The sequence below is a fragment of the Pezoporus wallicus genome, unplaced genomic scaffold (genome assembly GCF_028554395.1).
Source record: "Pezoporus wallicus isolate ANWC-B61680 ecotype Strahan unplaced genomic scaffold, APGP_CSIRO_Pwel_v1 contig_13178, whole genome shotgun sequence".
Lineage (NCBI taxonomy): Eukaryota > Metazoa > Chordata > Aves > Psittaciformes > Psittacidae > Pezoporus > Pezoporus wallicus.
The window spans coordinates 33,393-56,729 of record NW_026641245.1 but is presented as its reverse complement, the minus strand read 5'-3'; positions in this window follow the sequence as shown (position 1 = coordinate 56,729).

Here is a 23,337-nt window from a genome sequence, read left to right as displayed (position 1 = left end):
TGGGGTTTTGGGGCAGCCCAAAGGCACCACCTTGCTGTAGAGGGACCTTGAGAACAAGCAGCTGGAGGTCCTCGGGGCTGCCTTTACATGCAAGGTGGACACCCTGGAGCATTGGGTGTATCCTGTAGATCAGGAATCCATTGTCAAGATCATAGAATCCCAGACTGGTTTGGGTTGGATGGGACCTTAAAGTTCATCGAGTTCCAACCCCTGCCACGGGCAGGGACCCCCTCCACTGGAGCAGCTTGCTCCAAGCCCCTGTGTCCAACCTGGCCTTGAGCACTTCCAAATCGGGCCCTTCTCATGTGGAAGGACATCAGGAGAGATGCCCATTCTCCACCCAGGAGTGCTTTCCCCCAGCCAGTGCCTTTCCACCATTGCAGTTCAAAAGTGTGTCAGTAGCTTGTAGGGTAGAAAATCCTCCAAGGAAGTTTTTCCTGCTTGTCTGATGGGAGCTGCTCCCAGCCCGGATCCAGCGCGCTCTGGTTGCACTGTGTTTGAGGCAGTGCTATAGCATTTACTTGGCTTGGGGCCCTGGACCTGTTGGCTGGCTGCATCTCCCCCTGAGCACTCCTCATAAGGAGAAGAGCTCCATTGGAGAGCAGGCCCATGGAATCAGACCATCCCGGTGGTCATCACTAGCGGGAGGGCTCCGGAGTGGCCATGGCTGGAGTATGGGAAGATCTCCAGGGTTTCTCTTGGAGCTGCCAGCAAACATCCCTGCGTGCTCTCCCTTCTGAGTTGGATCCAGCCCTTCCAGCGGCGGCTGCTATTGATAATTGCTGTGTGCTGGTGGAAAGCCATTTGTTATTGATGCCAGTTTAGAGGCCTTATTAGCTTAGCATGCCTCATTGCTCCAAACAGGAGAACCTCCCTCCTTTAACCCGCGCCGGGCCGGTGCTCCCTCCGCGCCGTGACCTTTCGTTGAGCCGCCCCGCGTGGCCCGGGGCACGCAAGGTGTTAAAGTGCATTAATGAGACTGATGTGATGAACGCTGCCAGCGCGGAGCGAGCCCGCTCCCCTCCGCTCCCTCGCCCTGGAGCCCGATGTGATTTTGCATTTAAATAGCCAGAAGAGTTTGTAATATTAATACACGGTCCGCTGCCAGCGCAGCTCGGGCTGGGTATGCGCTTCACCGGCGAGTGAAGACAGCCTGATTCATAGAGGATTCCTGCTAAATCCGCTGGAGGTTCCCAGGGACCTGGAAAACGCATTATGGTAAAAATCAACATGACCTTCTGCAAGCACTGCGCGGGGCCGGGATCCGTATCCCTGAGCCTGCAGCAATACTTGGCGCGGCAGAAGGCTCCCCCATTGTTTGCATTCTGGCTGGATGATAGAAAAGTAATCAAATTAGAATTAACCCCCCCCCCCAATCGGGTAATATCCGCAGACTATATTTAACTCCCATGATCTATGTTCTCGTGAGCAGGCATACGCATGGCCCTCTGCAGTTGTCATGTTAAAGCTTGTTTTGCTTTTGATTGGCTCCAAGGCAGAATAATATGGGGGATGTAATGTAAGTTGTTTTGCCTTTTGGAATGAATAACTCTTGCGGTAAAGCTGACACGAAGCATAAATTTGTTAAATTACATAAACATTATTGCGACCCATAAAATTCAATGAATCCTCGTCGCCTGTTTACTCATGGCTGGCTTTACTGTTTGCACAATGTAATTTAACGTGTCAATTTGCTCTCAAATAAAAAACATCTGGCCTCCTGACATGCCAAAAACACTGCGGAGATGATCTGAGAAAGGAGCTAAAAGCCTGGGCTTTGCACAGCAGTTAGCAAGGGGCTCTTAAAAGGAAGCCAATATCATCCAGATCAATTGATGGCCTCTTGGCAAAGCGACGTCTGCAAACCTGGTAAGATTAGTAAATTTTATCCTAATGAACATGAAGGGAAGCCGTGGCAGGCTGGTCTCCCTCTCCTGCCAGGATTGACAGGCATCCCCTCGGATTCTTCAGCAATCTTATTATTTTGGAACCGTGAATAACAAGAAGAAAATTATACTTTTATACAAGATTTATAGCGCGGACGAGCTGCGGAGTCCCAGTCAATTAATTCCCCTCCATAAGCCCCTTAGCTCGAGATTCTCCTTGGAAATCTCAGCCTTTAGTCGTCGGGCTCATACAAACATCCCCAGACCCGACAGCTACACGCTCAGAGAGGCTGGTAAATCTCAGCTTAATCCCTAATGAGCAGTAATACCTCCCGCTCCTCCAGACAGCGCCCAGAAGATGCTGACCTAAAAACAGGAGTTTAGCAGCCACATGTGGCAGAAATCCTCCTTGCCATCCACGGCTGCTCCCGCTGATTGATTGAGACGTTTATGATTTGCATAGGAGACAGTTCGTGTAATTACGGATTACGGAGCCAAGCCAATTGGTTGCAAAGATTAGAGGGAGGCCACGTCCCGGAGGAGCCGGCAGGGAACGGTGCGCCGGTCCTCGGTTGCATCTTCTGGGCTGGGAAGCGGAAAGCACAAAGCACGAGCCCTCCGTGCTCATCGCCCGCCAGCCCCACGGTGCGAGGCACTGATGGAAAACAAGCCCAGACATCAGCTTGTGGGGTAATTATAAACCCTCTGGAAAAATCAGAGCAGATCCCTGCTATGAAATCAGGAGGTTACAGTGAGTTCAGGCATTGTTTTAATTAAGGAAGAGACATCTCTTCCTTAAGGGAACACTGCAATCACATTACAGCCGATAGGAAAGATTTCCCATCCTGTCAGCGAGGGTTAGACACTTCGGTGCGTAAATAACTCGTGATTCCTGTTCACCCCCCAGGATAACACACAATATTTGCTTTGAGAGTCTATGGGGCTGGCGGTGGTTTTGCTCTCATCAAGTTCTTGGCATCTCGTGCAGGCGTTCAAGGGGACTCGAGGAGCTGCACATTTTCTGTAATTGGGCTGCAGTAATTGCACATTTCTCCAAGTGATTAATGAAGGGAATGAGAAAGTTGGAGGAAAGTCGCCTGCTGCACTGGAGGAGCTGCGACACCAGTGGGGCCGGGCAGAGACTGAGCCGCTGGGATTTACGAGCTGGTGGCCAAAGGGCTGCGGGATCGAGGAGAAACCCCAGAGCCCACGTGCTTGGGGGGGGGAGAGGAAACGGGTGGCGGTGAAGAGCAGTGCCGCAGCCAAGGCTTGTGTGGTGCAAAGCACAAAGCTTCGGAGGGGATTATCGGATGGAGATATGATGGAGATAACACGTGTCCGAGGCGGCTTCTGCCAAGTTTCGGTGGTGTTTTTACCCAGCAGCTCTCCCAGATGATTTCTGCTCTTTTAGCGAGGGGATGACTCCACTCCCTCTGCACTGACTTCCATTAAAGGGCAGTATTCCATGGGAGCGTTAGGAACATATGGTGCAAATCACTTGCTTTGGAAGCCGTCTAAAGAGGAAGGGAAAAAAAGAGCTGTGGATACCCATATGTAAAGCCTGACTGCAAACATGACAAGGGGAAGGCTGATTCTGCCTGCTCTAGCTTCCAATCTGGAAACGCTTATGCCTCTGATGACATTCACTGCGCTGCACGGAACGATCCCCTGCTTCCCGGTCTGCAGCCTGCAGCCAGATGTGGATGGAGTGGGATGGCCTTGGGCACAGGGGAATTTACAAGGGGGCAAGTGGACCCATCTGCACCCACCTCGCAGCTCCTGCACCCATTTGCACCCAGTGTTTGACTCCTACATCAGCCTCAGTTCCCGCACCCCTGTCAGCTCCTGCAGGCCCTGTTAGAACTCATGCTGCGCCCAGGGCAGGTGCTCAAAGTTAAAGCCACTTAAGGAGCAGCCACACCACGTGATTTGGAGCATTGCACCCAGCTGTGGGGACCAAATATAAGGAGTTGGAGCTGTGGGAGCAATTCCAGAAGAGACCATGAGGATGCTGTGAGGGCTGGAGCAGATCTGCCCCAGTGCCGTGCTGGGAAGCTGTGGCTGCCCCATCCCTGGCAGTGCTCAAGGCCAGGTTGGACACAGGGGCTTGGAGCAAGCTGCTCCAGTGGAAGGGGTCCCTGCCCATGGCAGGGGTTGGAGCTGGGTGAGTTTTAAGGTCCCTGCCAACACAAACCAGTGTGGGGCTCTGTGATGTGGGAGGGATGCTCGCTCCCTGGGGACTGCTGTTTAGACCGTGGTTATGTCCCACCCGGGGGGAAAAGGGGCATCCTTGCTGCTAAAAGTATAGACGTCTGTGGCTTTGGTTGTGAAATGAAGGGTTTGGGGCAGGCAGTGGGCAGCACAGTCAGCAGAAACAGCTCTGTGGGATGTGTGGTTCCAGCTCAGCATCAGGCTGGGGCCGAGGAGGTGGGGGAGACACTGGATGCTGGCTCTGCCCCTCTCCCCCAGGCTGCCAAGGCTGTGGCTCCCCTGCACCGGTTGGGGATGGACAGCGTTGTCTCGCTTGCTGTGTTCTGGCTTCGGGAAGGTCCTGCTGAGCAGCACCTGGAGGCACTGGTGTTTGTTCGTGTCTGCCAGAGCAGGAGCTGCAGCACGGGAGGGGGATCTGCTGTTTCCCAGCTGTGCCGAGGCTGATTCTCAATCAGGAGGCTTTTCCTCTCCCAGGATTCAGGTATTGTCGGAAAGAAAACTTCTGAGATGGAAGATGTTGGTTTAAATTAAGAAAAGTGGCTTGGGAAAGAAACTGTATAAACCCCATGCTCTAAAGGCTTTGCCTGGCACTTTCCATGCCCCAGGGGCTCTGGGCTGGGGCTGCACAGCAGAGCTGGAAGCTGTTTTGATGGGAAGCATCAGGCAGGTACTTTTGCACCTTGGGCATGGGAACGTGATGTGAGGTTTGCACCCCAGTCCCTGGCTCTCCCAGCCTGGAGCTGGGATGGCTCCTGCAGGGAGATGTGTGGGATCCATGGGAGCTGCTGGGTGGTTGAAGATGAAGCTGAGCTGCTTTGGGGGGGGGGGGGGGGTGACCACTTCCCTCCCGCACAAGCTGGCTATAAAGCAGGTTTATTCCCTGCATGGGTGGTGTTTGGAATACTGATGCACATGGAGCTGATAGCGCCGGGCGATGGCTCCTCCGTGTGTGTGAGAGCAGGAGCTGCCCATCCCCAGCCCGGGCTCCAGGCTCCTAATTAAAGCTGAGGCCCTGCAGATCCCTCTCGCTCTAAACACCAGCACTTGATGGATGCTCTGCTGCTGCATCCCGGGGATGTCAAATAAAGGAAGATCAGAGGAGGTGAGTGGAGAGAACCGAGCTGCCGGGGCTGGTCTGAGCTGATCATAAGCCCTGTGCCCAGACTAAACACAGCGGGGGGCTATGAGTCCCTTCCCTGGCACAGAGCAGGCTGGGCTGCCTGCAGCTCCTGTGCCATGGGCATGCACTGGTGCATAGAGGTGATGGGCATCCCATGGTAGGAGGTTTGCTTCACCAGCATTGATGGTCCTGAGCGGCACCACTGCGTGCAGGGGGCATCCTGTCCTCTTCTCACCAGGTGATGGCTCTGCTCAGCTCTGCCTGGTGCTGCTGTCCCATTGGGAATGATGTCATTCCCGTTTGGCACTGGCTGTTGGCCCGGGGACAGAGAGAGGATGGTCTGGGCAAGCAGGGATGGCCAGATGGGATCGCAGGGTGGAAGGTGAAGCTTTCAAGTCTCTTAATCCCCTTTTTTTTTTACCTACAAATCAACATCTTGCCAGATCCTCCTGCGCTTGAGGCTCACAGGGACCACATCCATCACTTGAAGCCTCCACCAAGCTCTTCAGCAAGCCCTGGAGGTCTCAATGACATGCAAGTCACCCCATCATTCCATGGATAGAGTGGGAGAAGCCCCCTTGCCCTGCACCCACCTTGTACCCAGAACATGGGTGTTTTCCACCCATGGAAGCACTCCAGGGCACGAGGAGACATTGCAAGGCCAGCAACAGCAGTGCCCTCTGCTACCACCATGGCTGGGGCTGCTGCACACCCATGCAGTGGGAAGATTGCTGGGGAGAGAAAGCTGCCCTGAAATATCAGTCCTGGTGCGAGCTGGAAAAACCAAATCACAGCGAAGCAGCAGCAAAGCAGGATTTATAACACCCTCAGCTTTACTCTCCAATTTCAGCTTTGAAGATGAATGTTTGCTGCACTGTTATTCATTTATACATTATTTTCCCTATCTCCTGAGAGACACTGTGCTCCCCAACACACACTCACAAAATGAGTTTACTTCTATTTCTAAAAACCATACCAGTTCTGCCTTAAAAGCACATGCTCCTGAGCATCCCTCCGTATCCTTGCGTGAAGACCCAGCTATGGAGATGCAATCCCTGTGGTGTGGGTCCGTGCCAGGTGAGTAATTGCTTTGGAGTCCACAAAGCCACAGAGTTATTGTGGAGTTTTGCAAGAGGTTTGTGTGCTCGGGTGTTGTGGGCCCTTCCCCTGGGCCTGGGGATGGGCTCAGTGGGGACACCAGGACCGTGGTACCCGGACTGCGGCCATGGGAACACCGCCTGCGAGGTGCTGTGTGAGATAGCTGCGTTAGATCCCAGGGTGATAAACCGTGTGTAATGTTGTGTTGCAAAAGGCACAATGAATGTAAATGAGTTGGAGAGGTTTTATTATTAAAGGGAAGATTGATGGTTCAGCTATCTGGTGTGGGAAAAGCTGGTGTCCTTATTAAATGTAATTATCTGCAGCGCTAATAAAAGCTCGCAGATTTCCCCGGGTCAGGCTGCTCCGCTTCAGCTCTGCTCCCAAACATTAATAAGCAGCAGCAGCTGGAAGAGCCTGAAGAGGAGTTCAGAGGAGATGCCCATCAAGCCAAGCACTTGCTAATTGCCGGTCAAGGACGACCACGGAGTCTATCGGGGCGGCTGTTAAACTGGCTGTGCAGGATGAGGTGCAGAGAGGAGCTGCGAGAGCCTCAAGGCAGGGAAGAGATGGCTCAGACCAGGCAGCCCCTGGGAGAAACTCGCCTGCTCAGAGGAAGCAGATGCTTTTCCCAGAGCATTTATGGGAACAGGTCACCCTCATACTGGGCTCCTCCAGCTGCAGAGAGATGCTTGGGCACTCCTCAGGCCCGTCTTGCCCTGGGATGATGCTGGTGCAATAACACGCTGGTGACCTCAAAGGGATGAGAACAAAAGCCGGGATGCGGAGAGGAGGAGGCATCATCCAAAATGAGATGCTTCGGAGCGCTTTGATCTGCTATTGTTTTAATTAACACCTCTAATAAGAATGTGAGAGTCTGGATAAAGGATACCTGGATCAACAGTTTAATGAGCTTTCCCTTCGCAGGAGGTGTGAGCAAGGTTCCTGGCCAGGCTCTGACTTCCCAGCAGCGTCAGTGTGGGCTTGGCTGCCCTGGGAAAGCTTCGGGAGCAGAGAGCAAGCAGAGACAAAGGATTCTGCTCGCTGGTGGGAAAACAAATACCCTCTTCCCTAAAGAACAACAACCCAAAGCGGCCTCCGTTGCTTTAAGAGATGCTTCCAACCTGATCTCGCACAGCCTCACCTGGCAGGAGAAAACCTCTTGGGAAAACAAAATGACCCTTCCTAAGCACAGATGGTCCAAGGCGCTGTCATGCCACGTGTGAGCAGCACAGGGGTGGATAAAGACTCGCTCCCCTTGAAGACCGGACGCTGTTTCAAGCCAGGGGAGGGCAGAGGCTGAGTGGGGTCCCCTGCCCTTAGCTGGAGGCTGGGGCTTCATCAGGAGATCCTGACACCCAGTCAGTAGGAGCAGAGTAGGAGGACCCCTCCTTGGGTGCATCTCCAGGGATGCACAAGGTTTTCCCCACCGCACCTTGGAGGGGCTGAGCCAGTGAGCGGAGCTGAGCAGCGGATCTGTGTGGCCACAGCAGCACTGAGGCTAAACCTGCCCTTAATAATCATCCTTGTGAGTAAATCAGGAGGGAGCTGGGGAGGCAGAGCCTGGCTGCTGGGGCAGTAACGGATGGCTCTGCAGCTCTGCTCTGTTTAAACAGGCAGGCAGGTAGAGAAGCACCATCCATGCATCACTCCGGAGCACGGTGGTCCAGGGAGCAGTTTGCTCCCCACATCACAGAGCTGCTGCAGGCAGAGGGAATTTTCTTGCCATCAGATCCAGAGAAATCGCCCTCTGAAGCCAAACTCTGTTCTACAGGATTTCTGCCTCCTGCATTCTGCAGCCCCTGTGCTGAGGCTGCAGGACTGAGCCTGCTGGGAGGGGAAATGCCCCATTACAGAGGTTGACCTTGGGTCTGGAGCTCTGCAAAGTGAGACCAGTTCAGCCACAGGCTGCTTCAGCCCATTACTGAAGTCACTCTATCAGTGATGGAGATAGGAAAGCCTTTGGGAAGAGCTCAGCTTGGACCCAGGGAGCCCAAGGATGGAGTAGCTGTGTAGAACTGGATTATCTTTCCCTCGCCAGGATGGGCTTCTCTGGCTGAGTCCCATCAGATCAGCCCTAATCCAGGCACTTCTCTCCCACCCCTTCCCTGCAGATGCAGTGGGATAATGCAGCCAGGCCTGAGGAGGGACACGGACCTCCCCAGTCAGGCAAAACCTGCCAACTGCTGCCTTCAGCAGCAGCAAAGCAAGGGCTGGAGCAGCCATGGTCGCTTGCAGGGCTGAGGTCTGCCCCTTATGCTCAGCTTCCAGTTTGTGATGCTCTGGGGTTTATCCCTGCAGGAAAGGGGAGCAGGAAGTGCCCGAGGCACCAGGAGTCGCACGCCTTGTTCTGACTGGCTAATGAATTGCTCTGATTGAATAACTGCTGTTAAAAGTCTCCTCCTGGTTGTACTATTCAGCTGGCTGTGCCTCTGGGACAGACAGAGGGATGGATGGGTCCCGCCAGCAGCTATAGAAGGGTGGTGGGTTCAGTGTTGCCTGACTATAGCTGCAACTGTAAGTAACATCAAGTTGGGAAGCTGTCACTTGCCTAATGGCAGCATTTGCTGTAAATCCACAGGGATGTCATCAGAGCCATAGGACTCAGTCCAGCTCCCATCAAAGCCAGTGGAAATGGCTTGCTGTTTCCCACAGGCTGCCCCAGGGGCTGGATTTGGCCGTTGTGCTGCTGTTCCAAAGCACAGGGTGAATTCAGGGTGCTCTGTGAATAACTGCCACTAACAGCAAGGGCTGGCACATGCTTCCTCAGGTCCTGCCTGCCAGAGTCATTAACCTGCCTTGGTTTTCCAGCATCCTTCTGCAGGCAGGATGGCAACCGGGCGAGTGAGCCGAGCGATTACCACGGATCCTGCTGTGCCGGCGTGGGATCAGATGCTGGTGAGGTAGGGATGCTCCTGCAGTAGCCTTTTACCTAAGAAATGGATACTTTCAAAGGTGGCTTTCCTAAACAGCCATTCCCAGAAACACCCCACTCCATACCAACCTCACCTGGCACCGCTTGCATGAGAAACCCCTTTGGTCACCGAACCTGGTGTCTCATGGCCTCAAACCTTTCCAACAGCAACAAGGCCTCTCTTTTACACCCAGCTGGGTTTTTTTTCACTGGTGGGACTGCAGAGGCCGTAGAGATGAAGCACGGGGGGCTGTGAGTTCCCTCCGTCCTCTTCTGGTGTGCTTTGGCGCTTGGAAGCACTGCAGACAAGGGGCAGGGAGGATGCTGAGCTGCCTTCATCCACCCGGCAGCACACGCCGTTGGCAGGGAGTGCCGGGCTGAGCTAATGGTTATAAAAACCAATCCATCCCTTCTGGCATCTTCACCCCCTGCAGAGCAGGAAGGAAAGCTGATTTTTTTCTTGCAATTTCATTTACTACAGGCTGAAGGATTACTGTACAGGGCTGGCTCCCCTGTCCTCCAGCTAGTTAGAGCGCAATCCTGCTTAAATTGTCTTTTTGATAACTGTTCTGGCTGCAAGAACAGAGGTTTCTGTGGGGAATTCACACAGGGCTGCCTTCAACTTCCCCCATCCTTCATATTGCAATATTGCTCTTTGCCTACTAGAAGATATTCCTAATCGGCTTCACAAAAAGCAATAAAGCCTTTTCAACACTTCATTGGCTTTGACATTTAAGGCACGCAGCAGGCGGGAAGGCAGCTGCAGGAAGGTGCTTCCTGGCCGGAGCGGGATGCAGGGATGCGGGTGCTGCCACCACATGGGGTATTGCTCTGGGATGTCTGCGGGTCGCTGCAGCACCCCAGGAGCCCCAACCCACACCAGTCTGGGTGCAATCCCACTTGTGGTGCCTGCACGTTTCCCACGTGGCTGTGGGTTACACATTGGGTTGTGCTGAAGGGACCTTGAAGCTCCCCTGGCTCCAACCCCCTTCCACTGGAGCAGCTTGCTCCAAGCCCCTGTGTCCAACCTGGCCTCGAACACTGCCAGGGATGGGGCAGCCACAGCTTCTCTGGGCACCCTGTGCCAGCGCCTCAGCACCCTCCCAGGGAAGAGCTTCTGCCTAAGAGCTCATCTCAGTCTCCCCTCGGGCAGGTTCAAGCCATTCCCCTTGGCCTGTCCCTGCAGGCCCTTGCCCAAAGCCCTTGAATGCTCCCAGGGATGGTCCTTTGGTTCCTTCCCCTGCCCCGTAACCCCAAAGAGCTTTTTCCCACCTCAGGAGCTCTCTGCTTTGTGGGCTGCAGCTCTCCTGCCCCAGCTGTAATGGCTTAGTTTTATTAGCCTGTGACTGCAAATGCTAACCATTGCCTACAAGCCCTGGGAGGATTTCAGCTGGAGTAGGAGTAGCGTGCTGAGCATCCTGGCACGATGCCTTTTCTCCTATAAAGCGTCATGTTTCCAAATGGGTAATTACTGCGCTGGGATTTATGCAGTACTTCCTCTAAGTGGTTGTGTGGGCTGCCATTCCTCCATGAATTAAACCAGAAAAAATAGAAACCCAAAAAGGGGGGCATGTAGAATAAAAGGAGCTGAATCCAGCAGTGCTGGTGAGGCTGGGGCAGGAATGAGATCGGTTTGCTCTGCCCTTACCTGGCAATAATGGGAATGTGCTCTTTCAATTGAGCTGTTCCATTCTTTTGCCCTGAGCTATGAGAAGTAGATTGGATGAAAATTATCAGGCTCCCTGTCTAGAATAAATAATCTTGAAATGGAGCAAGTCATAAATAAGTGAGCAGCAATATCCTGGGTTATGAAGATATAATTTCTATCTTTAATAGCTGAGTAGGCCCCGGGGACTGTGTAGAAGTGGCCTGCCTGGCCCCGCTATTGATGAGGAGAAAAATACAAACAAGCAGAAAAAGGGCTTTTGTTTCTTTAACCCTGAAATTATTGATGCTCTGAGGGAAAGAATGATGGGCTGGGCCTGAAACCTGTCCTCCCCTGCCAGCCGGGGCTCAGCCCCTGCTTTATCCGCTCGGGATAGCTGTAACCCAGGCTCCCAGCTAAGCCCCACGGCTGCATCGAGGGAACAGGGATCTTCTGCAGTGCCTGGTTTCTTCCCCACCTTGAAGGGGCAGAGCACACCCCTACCAGGGAGAACTTCATTGCATACCCGTATTTACCTACAGAGCCTCTGGACCTGCAAGGTGGGATGATAATTAACCAGAGGTGCCTGCATGAAGCTCCAATTTTGATGGGATTAGTCTTAATGGTTTTATTTTTAAAAGCCATTTAATTAGTAATCAGCTCTCCCTTGCAAGCTAAGACGTGCCAGTGCTCTTTAAAGCAGTCTGTTAGGGGGGCTTTACTGGCGGGCAGCTGGGATGGCTCTTCAGAGCTTCTTAAAGACGCCCTGCTTTTCCTGATGCCAGGCTGAGCATCACTCCGTGTGCAGGGGCTGGGTGGGCAGAGTGGGTCTGTGCCACCTAGGACATCCCTCTGTGGGGTAGGGGGTCACACGCTGCATGGGATTGGTGTGGAAAACGGGCACAATCCTGCTTTTATAGCAGCAAAACAAGGAGATATGGCTTGGTCCTGTGTTAGTTGGTGTTACTGTGTGCAGGGGTCTATGGGGAATGTTCTTAGTGGTGTCTGGGGATGGGGATGGGGGTAATTCAGGCTGGTGGGGCTTGTTTGCTCCTCTGTTGGGGTTGGTTGGTGCTCCCTGCTTCAGCTAGCCCCATCTCCTTACTTTATAACCCAACATTTGCCATTTCTTAATAGTTTAATGATATGGAGTGACACGGGTGAAGTAACTCCCTTCGCTTCTGGGCCGCTGATGTGATGAACTGGAATCTGGTGTCTGGGGAAGAAAACTGTGTGAATTGCCCATCGTGTGAGATCTGTTCCACCTTCCTCCGAGAGCAGAGTGATTCCCGCCGGGAATCCATCACCCCGGCCCGGGAAGATTGCACCATTATTAAATTATATGTTTTTAAGAGGCGACACGCCGATCGGTTTCGTACCAGTAAATATGTGATTTACATTTAATTCTGAGTAACCTTTCCGTGGCCAGCGAGGCGTGAAGGTATTTAATGACACAAAGCTACATTTATGAAGAGACCATTCATATTCATTAGGCTCACGCATTAACAACCCTGCCCGTGACATCTCTCTAGCACCTCCTTTATCGCTACAGTTTGTGGCATCCACAGCCTTGCACAGCCGGACCTGCTGATGGGATCATCCAAAGAGGATATCAATGAAAGCCAGGATTGAAACTGGATGTTCCCAGGTTTGGCAGGGGAAGGAGGTGGGGGCATCCTGCTGGTCTAGAGGAGAGATTTGGGGTCAGAAAGGGAGGCCTGGAGGGGAGTATCTGCATCTTCTTTGTCGTGTTTAGGAAGGAAGATGTATTGAGGTCACTGATCACCTTCTTTAAAGCCCCCAAAGAATGAGGGGCAAAGGAAAACCCAGCCCGGGGTGACACTGCTGCTGTGGAGAGCACAGCTCCAGCTTCTGGCATGGGCAGACAGCAGGAATCGGGCTTGGCATCCCAAATAACAGGGACTAGAGCTAAACAAAACCCAAATCAAGACTCAAGGGTTGCTGGTCTGGTTCTCACCTATATTCATTTCTGAGTTTGCTGCTGGTTTCATGGGTACAGGATAAAGAGGGGCTGGAGAGGTTTGTGAGAGGTCCCTGGGGTGTTTCTCTTGCCGGGCAGGAACGATGCTGCTGCAGCACTTATGGGAATAGGGCTGCCATGGATAAGGCATGAAAACACCAAGGATGCTCCTTAGGAAAAGCCAAACAGCATCATGTTGCAGGTCCATCTTCTGGAGCACACTGAACTCAACATCCCCTACAAGGGTCTGAAGGTGTGAGTCTCTGCCATGTAAGTACAGTTGGCCAGACCAGCTTTGGGGCACCATCACGGGATGATGGGGATCCCCTGGGATCCCATAGCTGGGTCCAAGCTCCTCTGTACCTGGCACACTTTAAACACGCTGTTGGAGGAATGAAAACGTGGCTGGCATTAGAATATCCCCTGCAAGCCCCCGCCTGATGGAGGAGCCAATGAACTGCAACTGCCTGCACTGGAAAATAATTGGGCACATTTAGGATGCCATAAGCAAATAAAGTGGAGCATGCTGCTTCCTGCTGGCATCCTGGCTGCCCCTGAATCCCACAGGCACCAGGACACGCACAGTGCCTGGACGGGATCCAAGTGCACTGGGATGATGGGTGGTGCTTTGGGTGACCCATGCCAGGGGGAATGTGGTGCTTGTCCTTCCCTACTGGAAATGTTTTCCTTTAATCCATCATGAAGGCACCGGGGGATAGCTCTGGAAGCAGAAGGGAAGCAGTGCTTGTGCTGGGGGAGCCCCCAGTGCCTCTGTGACCTTGGGAGTGCTGTTTATTTTTCCAGGTTCTTATCTTCATTCCAAGGGATCGTGTGCTGCTGTCGGTGCTTCCCACTGTGACCATTGAGAGTGGGCACGCGGAACCCCGGAGCCAGCGCTGGGATGAGATAGCAGTGGCACGGCTGAGCCTCCTCATCCGCATCCTCTTTGGTAAGCAGTGGTCCTGGAACTGGTTTTATCCCCCCTTGCACCCACAGCCCAGCCCCAGCTGGTGTAAGGGAGTGGGTCACTGGCTCTGCCCTCCCATCTGAGCCTCTCCCTGCTGCTCTGCCACGCTCCTTCCCTGCAACACCTTCTTGTTTGCCTGCTACCCCATGATAAGATAATTCCACCTCAGTCCATTTCCTCCAAGGTGTTTATAGTTTCTTTCTCCTTTAAGCATCTTCTTTTGCACCCTGAAGTCCCGTAGCCCCTGGGTACCTCTGACCCCGCAGTGCTGCCCTATTCTCATTAGATGGCTGGACCAGCAACCTGCCTCAGCAACGGGATCACAATTTTCACCCTGAACATTGTTTAATATCCAGTAGAGAGGATAAAACTGACCCTTTGCACTGTATAAACACCCCACAGACCCCAGCAGCACATCATTCCCCTGCCAGCACAGAGCAGGGCACGGCACGAGGTGACCTAGCATCGCCAACAGGAGAACAGTCTGTATTTACCCACCATCTCCATGGGAAAAATGCCTTTTAAAGCAGATGACATTGTACCAGGCCCACTTTCAGAGCAGGGAGAAGCAGTCTAACGGGCTGCCTGTGCTGCGAACGCAACATTAATTAATTTACCAGCAGGAAGGATATAAATAACTAAATCAGATGGTGCGACTTATTCATGAGGTCCTGATGGAAGGCAATTGTTATTCCTGGCTGTGCAGGTTAATGAACACGCTCTCCTTTTCCCAGCATCACACACTGAAAATACAAGTGGGCCAAGTTGTGCCTGGTGGCTCCTGTCCCTCCCCAGCCTGGGGTGGCCCCACACATAGACCCTCAGAGGGGACATGGGGCAGGTCATGGGCCTGGGGACAGGAAGGAGAAACCAAGTGTGAGGGAGTGGAAGGGAAGATCATAGAATCATGGAATGGTTTGGATTGGAAGGGACATCAAAGTCTATCTAATTCCAATGCCCTGCCATGGGCAGGGATGCCTTCCATTAGACCAGAATGTGTTAGAAACAAGCTGGGGTGGCACCAGAGGTCATTTGAATGAGGGCTTGATGCACCTTGGTTGATGTCCCCCGTGCTGAGCAAGGGCATCACAGCAGCAGCAATCCCCTCTCCATCCTCCCTAAGCCGGCTGCCCCACGGCAGCTCACGTTCTCTCTCTTGCAGATCTTGCTTCCCCTTGAGCGGAGATTTTCCACAATGTGCCTCCTTTTCATTTGCCAGTGCTTAAAAGGATTGGGAAGATTAGGAGGTTTCAATTTAGCAGCAGGCAGGCAGTGTGTCAGGCAGCTTCCTGCTCCACAATAACGTGCCCTAATCGATAATGCCAGCCCACAGAACTGCTCCAAAGTGAAAACAAGAGCCTCTTTTAAAAGGGGGGACTAAGAAACCCCAAGTGAACAAGCCCCAGCCACGGTTTCTGTGTGTGTGCACTTGGTTAATGAGAGTTTGGAAAGCACAAGCCAATACAGGGCTAAAATCACTCAGCTCGAAGCAGATGCTCAGCCTGTCCTCCCGGAGTTCACCAAAGCCATGGGCTTATTTGCCCGGATCAAGGTGGTGCTCATGGAGAAACAGGAAAGCTGGAAGTTTAAGGTGGTTCCTCATAGAGTAGATGGCAGCTGAAGCCAGTGCAGGGGAGCTGAGCCACACTGATCAGTATCCATTGGACTAGGAGAGGAGCCTCAGCATCCATGGGGCTGGGAGAAGGATGCTGGCATCCCCTAGCTTGGGAGGAGAACCTCAGCATCCTCAGCCTGGAATAGGAGCCTCAGCATCCCCTAGCTTGGGAGGAGAACCTCAGCATCCTCAGCCTGGAATAGGAGCCTCAGCATCCCCCAGACTGGAAGAGGAGCCTCAGCATCCCCTGGACTGGAATAGGAGCCTCAGCATCCTCAGCCTGGAAGAGGAGCCTCAGCATCCCCCAGACTGGAAGAGGAGCCTCAGCATCCCCCAGCTTGGGAGAACCTCAGCATCCTCAGCCTGGAAGAGGAGCCTCAGCATTCCCTGGACTGGAAGAGGAGCCTCAGCATCCCCAGCCTGGGAGCAGTGCCTCAGCCTTGCACATGTGCTGGCTGTTATTAAACCGTGTAGCTCCAGTCAGCACCCAGCGATCGGCACTGAGATATCATTGTCATCCGGCGTAGCGTGACTCTTTTTTTCCCTCTCCTCTCTTTTCCCTCTGATTGGAATGGAGCCTCCTGGGAGATGTGAACTCATCGCAAACGGCTTCCCAGGGATGGGAGCAAATGAAATGTAACAAATCTCCATTTGCAATTTTGGGGGGCACGTGACTGGAATGGGAAAAGGGACGTCGGAGCTGAGCTCTTCCCCAGTGCGTTACCGAGCAGTCAGCGGCTGCTGCCTGCTAAAATAAGCCCTTTATCACCTTCATCCTTCATTTCCAGCGCGGCTCAATAATACAGCAAAGCGGCACAGCCCGTCCCATTAGCCAGGGAATTCTGCTTCCCTGGCACGTGTAAGAGGGCGAAGGTTTGATTTCAGCTTCCTTCAGAGCTCTATAACCCCCCCGCTCAAGAGGCTCTTATGGTGTGTAAAGGCTTTAGCTGCAGAGCACCCATGACCAGCAAGCGCTGTGCACGCACTGTGCCATGCCGTGCTGTGCCATGCTTACCGTGACGTGCCATGCGCCGGCATGCCATGCTTGCCGTACCGACCCCTCCAAAGTCCACTCATTTTCAGCTGCATCCTGCACCCCTGCTCGCCACAGCTCCCTGTGCTTTCACTGGGGACCTGGCACCATCTCTCTCTGCTCAGACCCCAGCCTTCCCCTGTCAATCAGGCCAAGCCATTCCGCGCTGCCAGCAGAGCCAAAGCTGTCACAGAGTCCTGGAATGGTTTGGGTTGAAGGGACCTTAAAGCTCCTCTGGCTCCAACCCCTACCACAGGCAGGGACCCCTTCCACTGGAGCAGCTTGCTCCAAGCCCCTGTGTCCAACCTGGCCTTGAACCCTGCCAGGGATGGGGCAGCCACAGCTTCTCTGGGCACCCTGTGCCAGCGCCTCAGCACCCTCAAAGGGAAGAGCTTCTGCCTAAGAGCTCATCTCAGTCTCCCCTCGGGCAGGTTAAAGCCATTCCCCTTGGCCTGTCCCTACAGGCCCTGGTCCCAAGCCCCTCTCCAGCTTTCCTGCAGCCCCTTTAGGCACTGGGAGCTCACTCCTTGAGCCTCAAGCCCTTAGGGAGACCTCACCTTGTGCCAGCCAGGTGTGGGTTCGGGTCAAGCTCTGGGTTTTGTGGTCCGACCCCGCACCCATGGGTGCAGCGCGGTTCAGGTGGTGCAGGTCTGTGACTGCAGACTCGGTCTGTTCCTGTGCTCTCTGTGATTGACAGCCCTGAGCCGTTTGGGCCCTGGGGTTTTGGGTTCTTTTTGGCTTGTTTTATAAATATCCCAGCGGCTTTGGCAACCGACTGCAAACGCTGAGGCTGACGAGGAGCAGATGTGATTGTACAGAAGCTGCAACCGGTCCGCGGGTTCAGTCGATGCGATGCAAACACCAAACTCCCTGTGCTCTGCCTGGGGAAAGCCCCATCCTGCCCCAGTTACTCGTGTCCTGTGCCACTGCCGGTGCCTCTGCAGGGCTGGGCTGCAGGGTCCTGTTCCCAGGGGACAGCCAGGTCCCCCACGGCAGGGATGGGACCATCCCGGTACCCAGTGCAGCCGCGCAGCACCCGTGCATTGCTCTGCTCAGTGTGTGGGTGCAGGCAGGGGGCTGCAGGTCCCGGTGTCACCTGGGGATGCTCCCAGACATCCCACCCTGGGCATGGGGTGCTGTGGGATGCAAGGGGCAGAGCACAGAAATGCCGCATCAGGAGGGGGCTTGGGGAGGGAGATGAGGCAGGGAAGTGACTTGCTGAGGGTGCTGAGGCACTGGCACGGGGTGCCCAGAGAAGCTGTGGCTGCCCCATCCCTGGCAGTGCTCAAGGCCAGGTTGGACACAGGGGCTTGGAGCAAGCTGATCCAGTGGAAGGGGTCCCTGCCCGTGGCAGGGGTTGGAGCTGGAGGAGCTTTGAGGTCCCTTCCAACCCAAACCAGGCTGGGATTCTGTGATTTGGGGGAGCTTGTGGTGGAAGGCAATGGAAGTGAAGAGCAACAGAGAGGGGCCAAAGCCCCCCAAGCCCTTCTCCAGGGCATTCCTGCCTCTCAGGATGCAGCTCTTCTGGCAGAGCTCCTCACAGAGCAGTGATGGGATGTGCTTTTTGCTGGGGAGAGGAGCAAAGGCCATACCCAGCATTGAGGCCACAGCTCTGGGGATCACTGGGAGCCTTCAGGGCTCACAGCAGCAGAGGGTGGTTCTTTGCTGCTTTATTTTCCAGGAGGGGAGTTAATTGTAACTGCACAAACAAAGAAGGAAGGTTCTGCTAATGAGACACAGACGAATCTAGGCTGGCTCCGAGGGTGCTGGGGGAGCTGTTTTTCCAGCACTAATAACCCAGCCTACAACACTGAACGAAGCTGATATTGTTTGTTATTGTTAATAGATGCTAATGATAACTTTATCTGCAGCTCTGAGAGGCTCCTGCCTGGCAGCACTGGGGAGGTGCCTGTCGCACGCATCCGCACGGCGAGCGGCAGCAGCCGAAACGTGTGCTAAGGGCTTGGGGCTCTCCAGGGATGCAGGATTTGTCCCTCCTCAGAGCTGTCCCACCACAGGATGGGCTCCATGGCTGTCCCATGGATGAGAATGGAGCTTGGAGAAGACCTGGGGCTCTCTCTGAGGGATTAGCTCTGCTCGCACACATGGAGCAAGGCAGAGGACAGGGATGGGGAAAGGCTGATGGAGAGGATGGATGAGCACTAGGAGAGGCTGCACAGGGAGGCTGTGGAGCTTCGTCCACCCTTGAAGCAGTCAAAGCAGCACACAGGTCTGAGCAGCCTGCTTCCATTGGGAATGCTGGGGTAGCAGCAGGTCTAAGGCAGGCATCACCATCAGATGCAGGATGGGTGGCCCCACTGATGGTCTGTGACCAGTGTAGGGTGGGAAGAGCCCGAGCTGAGGTGATGGGGCAGTTGATGCACAGAGTTGCATAGGGAGGGACCTGGCACCCAGCACCCTTCTGCTGGGCAGGGCCATATCTGGGGCTATGCAGGAGCCTCTCATGGAGCACCAGCCCCTCTGGTGGGATGATTCCCGTTTTGGAGCCGTGTTTTAGAGCCGCACACTCCACAGTGTGCGATTTGTACCAGCAACACGGCTGAAATAAACCTCGGAGACTCCCAAACGCTGAATGAAGCGACAAGATCATAGACAGGTGCCTGGGCTCTCCCTGGTGAGGGCTCTGCCTGATGCATTATCCAGCAGCCGGGTGGCTCTGCTGGCCTTTATGTGTCCGGGAATGTTTCCCTAGGGAACCTCCAAACCACTCACTTCGAAACCCTCTCTTGGAAACGCTCGCTCGGATTTGTTAAAGAAATGATGCTGAAAGCGGAAGCCACCCCGGGGACAGCTTGTTCCAACCAGCCCCTGTTACCGTTCACCAGCGGTACCCGCAGCGCTCCTCGCCGGGGCTGGGCTCCATGGGGTGCTCCGGTGCGGAGTGGCCCGAGGGGTCCCTGCAGCCGCAGCCGCGCACCTCGGGCAGGCAGGAAACCGCAGCCAGCCCCGGCTCACACAGGGCTGCCGAACAGAAGCTGTGGAGGAAGAGGCGGCTTCGAGAGAGCAGCAGAGATGCAAATGCAATGGAAAAAGTGAGTGCGGGCAGCGGGGCCGGTGCAGCTTCTCTGTCCTGCAGTGACGAGGGCAAGGTTTCAACCGAGGCGGTTTCTGTCTTATTTCCCACCCCCCAACAATATCTGGCTCTGCAGAGAAGCCATTTCACGAGGTCTCTGCAAAGCCAGCTCCCAGTCAGCCTGGAAGTCGCTGGCTTGCAGAGAGGGAAGCGCTGTCAGGAAAACAAAGCCGTAGGAATCAAGAGGATATTTATTTTCATATCCACAAAGCAAGCCTGCAGTTAGAAGTGCCCGAGTGCTTGGTTTCCAGCTCTGAAATCACTTCACCATGCTTTGGAGCTGATGGAAATGAAGAGGTAGGGTAGGTGTTTAGCTGAATCACAGTTAAGTACAGGAGATACCAAACACAGCCTTAAATCCATGCTTATTCAGGAAAGGTCTTTAAGCGTGTAATTAACTCTAAGCACATGCTTAGGTGCCTTATAAGTGGTGATGCTCTGCTGAATTAGGGCCGTAATTATTGGGCTGCTACTGTACACATGTTTACCCTTCACAGGCCCTGCTCGCCCCGCGTGGGTGCTCCGTGGCTCCCTGCCCTGTGCGGGAGCATCGCCGGGGCACGCAGGGAGCTGCGTGCGTGCAGCCGGCAGGGTCCTGGTGGTATTTGGGATCCCCAGGAACGGGCGATGCTAAAGGCTCTTGGGGTCCAGCATCACCACCGTGACCCTGAGCTCTGCTCCCCAGCCGTGTGACCAGCTCCCCGCTGCACAAACCTCCCCTTCCTCTTGTGCAAAGAGCCTTATCAGCCGTGATAAACATCTGTAAGCCGAGCAGGGCTCCACGGTGCTGCGAGCTCTGCTCCAAGGGCAGGCAGCTGCTCCACCAGCATCACCGGGGCCGGCTCCGCGTGCTCCTCCCAGCTCCCGACCTTCCCGAAGGGACGAAGAACGTAGGCAGGAAAACGCCACAAAGCCTTCGGAGACACGGGGCGATGTATTTATAGCCAAGGCTTTCATGTTGCAAAACACAGGAGGCCAAACTAAACATGCCGAGGCTGCAAGAAAGCAGGAAACGAAACCGAAGCATCGCTTGCCAAAGCCCTCGGCCGAGTGTGAGACGCAAATGTGAGCGGAGCAGCGCTGCAGGGGCTCTGCTGGCCCCAGGCGGTTCCTGCTCCAGCCCCTGGCACGAAGGGGTTAACGGGACAAGGCTCTCCCCTCTTCACTTGTCTCTGTCAGAGGCTCTTGGGCTGGTTTGAGGTTTTGTAACACAAACAGAGCCTTCATTTGGGAACCACACTGGCTTTCGAGGGGCTCTGCGTGGAGCTCAGCCCAGGGTTTGCCAGGATCCCTCCCACCAGTGATGGATGATGCTGTTCCGGAGCCTCTCCCATGTCCGTGCTTCTGTAGGACACCTTTGCCATGCTCCTGCTCCCAGGAGCTCTGTCCTTGTCCCACCAATGCAGGGTGTCACGCCTCAGTGCTCTCCCCTTGGTGCACCCTTAACCTTTGCCAGCAACAAGTGCTCATCTCAGTCCCCCCTCTGGCAGATTAAAGCCATTCCCCCTTGTCCTGTCCCTATAGGTGCTTGTCCAAAGCCACTGTCTTTCCTGTCAGCCCCATTTATGCACTGGAAGGCTGTAGGCCGATGTTGTCCAGGTTTAACCCATCGTGTGCTGAGGATTTGATGTGTGGCTGGCTGGGCTCCCCAGCATCTGCAGATCAGAGCAGACCTGAGACCCTTCACCAGGACCAGTACCCCTCTGATCAGTCTTCCCTGAGAAGATCATTATCAGCATCCCCTTCTTGAGCAGCAAAAGGGGTTTCCCACAGGGCAGGAACTGCCTGATGGCTGCAGAACTGCCACCAAATACATGCACCCTACAAGACCAAGCCTGACCCAAACAGTGGCCCATTTAGTCCAGTTTCACGAATACGACAAAACCTCAGGTGGATGTTGCAGGTGGACATGGACGGCTTTGGCATGCACCTGTGTGCCTGCTACGTGGTTCATGCTGTGGGTACCTCTGCAAAGGATGCTGGAATCTCCTGGGAGGATTCAATCCTCGATCTCTGCCCTTGAAGAAACTCTGTTAAGCTGGGCTCCCTTCCTCCAGAATTGTTAACCCGGGTTAAGAGGATATTTTCCACCTATGACAGATTGCAACACCAAGCCTGGAACCTGAACAACGCTGATTAAAGAACAAGCCCCACATTTAAGGTAGTGTAATGATTTCCACCTTAGCTTAATGGCTGTGAAACAGAAACAAGTTATCGCTGGCACATCAAAGAGCTGGAAAAATGTAGTCAACGGTACCTTTGAGCTATTATGCATATCAAGTGGTGAGATAGCATCGTGAATAATAAGGGATTTGCAGCGAGGTTGCACAAACAGCGGTGAAGCAACGCTTACCACGCACCCTCCTCCTGGGGGACATCAAAAGCCCCAAGAGGAGGGCAACTCATTTCCAAAGAGGTGCGCATCTAGAGGTGGTTGGCGGAAGAGACGGGTGAGATCCTGACGAGGAGGCTGGATGCGATGCAGAGGCCACAGCGCTGCGGTGGCCTCAGGCTGAGCGCTTTGTGTGTCACCAGCTGACATCACCCTGGATGAACTCCTCGTGCTCTTGGCTTTGGAGGCCAAAGCTTCCCTCACCTGGGAGTTGCTGCCTCTTCTTTCCAAGCTTCCTTCTTCACCAGTCTGGGGCTTTTCCTCAGTAAGTACCAGGAGCTCACCCGGGGCAGTCACAGCACATCCTTCCTTTCGGGATGCTTTCCTGTTACTGTGGCAGTGCACTGGAAAGGCCATTTCTCTGCTTTCTGGACCGTCAGGTGCTTTATGTACCTTAAGCATTGCTCATGTTGTTGACCCCCATATAAACATTAGGGGTGTTACACTTCCCGGTGCCAGCTCCCTTTGACCAGGCTGTTCCCACAGGTCCCTTTGGAGCAGGGATGAGCCACAGACTTGCTCGAGCTTTTTGTCCTGGTAGCCCTCATGATCCTAAAATGAAACTGTGCTAAATGGCATTTTCAGCGTCCCCATCCTGAGAGCATCCAGGCACACGTGGGGTCCATCACCCTGCACCATGCAGGGCATCCCTCCTCCGTGCTGGAGGGGCCTGTCACCATGACACGGAGGGCAGAGCATGCCCCAACGTTTGCCCAAGCCCTGCCATGGCTCTGGCACATCTCACTTCATCTCCTCCATCAGGTATCCGTCGGGAGGAGGTGAGCCAGCCGAATGGGATTGGTGGGAGCTCAGCTCCAGACGGCCCCGCCGCTGCTCACTGCTTAGTAAGGCATTCCCAGTCCTCAGCAATTACAACACGGAGAAAGAAATACTCTTGACTTGCAAATAGCGTTGGGCAACGAATGAGTGTTTCTACCCACAGAACCAGCCCTGGGGCTCACCACGCCGCCTCAGCCTGCCACAGTTCAATTTTCACAGCGAGTGCTGATGACAGAGGATTACAAGAAGGAACAGTCCCTCCTCAATGGCTGGTTTCACTTGAGAGCTGCAACCCAATTTGCTAATTCCTCTGGTATTTCTGGCAGCCACGCTGGTTGCTGCACGCCTTCCGCGCTAACGTCTTCCTCAGCTGGTACATCTGCCAGGGTTATCAGGTCTGGGGAGGATTCAACCAGCCTATTACTCATGTGTGACCAAACGGCCTTCGCAGCCTGTGCTCCTGAAGAAGCAGGGTTGGATGGTGCGGGATGGGGAGCCCTGGACCAGGCTGTGCAGGACATGTGGGGTGGCTGATCCGTGGTCTGGGGGGGGGCGGGGAGGCAGAGGCACACAGTGCCACCCATCTGCATCACGTGTATTA